Source organism: Nanorana parkeri, unplaced genomic scaffold, assembly GCF_000935625.1.
Source record: "Nanorana parkeri isolate BGI_ZX_2015 unplaced genomic scaffold, ASM93562v1 scaffold748, whole genome shotgun sequence".
Classification (NCBI taxonomy): domain Eukaryota; kingdom Metazoa; phylum Chordata; class Amphibia; order Anura; family Dicroglossidae; genus Nanorana; species Nanorana parkeri.
In genome coordinates this window covers 22367-24228 of record NW_017307016.1, presented here as the reverse complement: position 1 = coordinate 24228, position 1862 = coordinate 22367, and positions in this window count along the sequence as shown.

The following is a 1862-nucleotide window of genomic DNA, read 5'->3' as shown; positions in this document are numbered from 1 at the left end:
ACTCACCTCCTCCTATGCCTGATCTCTTATTCACCCCATTTGACAGCCCTAATCTCTCAGTAACCCTATTACCCTGCCCTAGTCTCTGAGTCACCAAAACCCCTAGTCCTATTCTTTTAGTCACCCCATAACCCAGCCCTAATCTCCCAGTCACCCAATTCCCTAGTTCTAATCTTTCAGTCACCCCATTACCCAGCTCTAATCTCCAAGTCACCCAATTCCCTAGTTCTAATCTCTCAGTCACCCCATTACCCAGCCCTAATCTCCCAGTCACCCCATTACCCAGCTCTAATCTCTCAGTCACCCCATTACCCAGCCCTAATCTCCCAGTCACCCCATTACCCAGCTCTAATCTCTCAGTCACCCCATTGCCCAGCCCTAATTTCCCAATCACCTAATTCCCCAGCCCTAATCTCTCAGTCACCCCATTGCATATCCCTAATTTATCAATCACCCCATTCCCCAGTCTTAATTTCCCAGTCACCACATTCCCATCCTAGTCTCTCAGTCACCCCATAACCCAGCCCTAATCTCCCAGTCACTCCATTTACCTAGTTCTATTCCCTTAGTCACCCCATTACCCAGCCCTAATATATCAGTCACCCCATTCCCCAGCCGTAATCTGTCAGTCACCCCATTACCCAACCCTTGTCTTTCAGTCACCCCATTACCCGGCCCTAATATACCAGTCACTCCATTACCCAGCCCTAACCTGTCAATCACCCCTTTCCCCAGCCTTAATTTCCCAGTCACCACATTCCCATCCTAATCTCTCAGTCACCCCATAACCCAGCCCTAATCTCCCAGTCACTCCATTTACCTAGTTCTATTCCCTTAGTCACCCCATTACCCAGCCCCAATCTCTCAGTCACCCCATTACCCAGCCCTAATTTCCCAATCACCCCATTGCATATCCCTAATTTATCAATCACCCCATTCCCCAGTCTTAATCTAAGTCACCCCATTCCCCAGTCTTAATCTCCCAGTCACCACATTCCGTCCTAATCTCTCAGTCACCCCATAACCCAGCCCTAATCTCCCAGTCACTCCATTACCCTGCCCTAACCTGTCAGTCACCCCATTCCCCAGCCCTAATCTCCCAGTCACCACATTCCCGTCCTAATCTCTCAGTCACCCCATTCCCCAGCCTTAATTTCCCAGTCACCCCATAACCCAGCCCTAATCTCCCAGTCACTCCATTTACCTAGTTCTATTCCCTTAGTCACCCCATTACCCAGCCCCAATCTGTCAGTCACCCCATTCCCCAGCCCTAATCTGTCAGTCACCCCATTACCCAACCCTTGTCTTTCAGTCACCCCATTACCCGGCCCTAACCTGTCAGTCACACCTTTCCCCAGCCATTATCTGTCAGTCACCCCATTCCTCAGCTTTAATCCCCCAGTCACCCCATTCCCCAGTCCTTATCTCCCAGTCACTCCATTTACCCAGTTGTATTGCCTTAGTCACCCTATTCCCCAGCCCTAATCTGTCAATCACCCCTTTCCCTAGCCCTAATCTCAAAGTCCCTCCATTACACAACCCTAGTCTTTTAGTCACCCATTACCCAGCCCTTATCTGTCAGTCACCTGTTCTATTCCCTTAGTCACCCCATTCCCCAACCCCAATCTCTCAGTCACCCCACTTCACACTCATCCCCTCTCATGGTCTTGGTAAACCATATATCAGTGAATGTGCTGAGGTATTGTATTGGGAATTCAGCTCCTACCCCGGGCTCCATGTGCTTCTGGAAGCCTCAGCAGCTGCTCCGAAACTCATTTTTCAAGACGCTGAACACAAATCACTGAGGGCTCTGAAAATGCACTTTTTCTCTTTTCCCCCCCCCCCCTCAGTCCTCCTCCTCC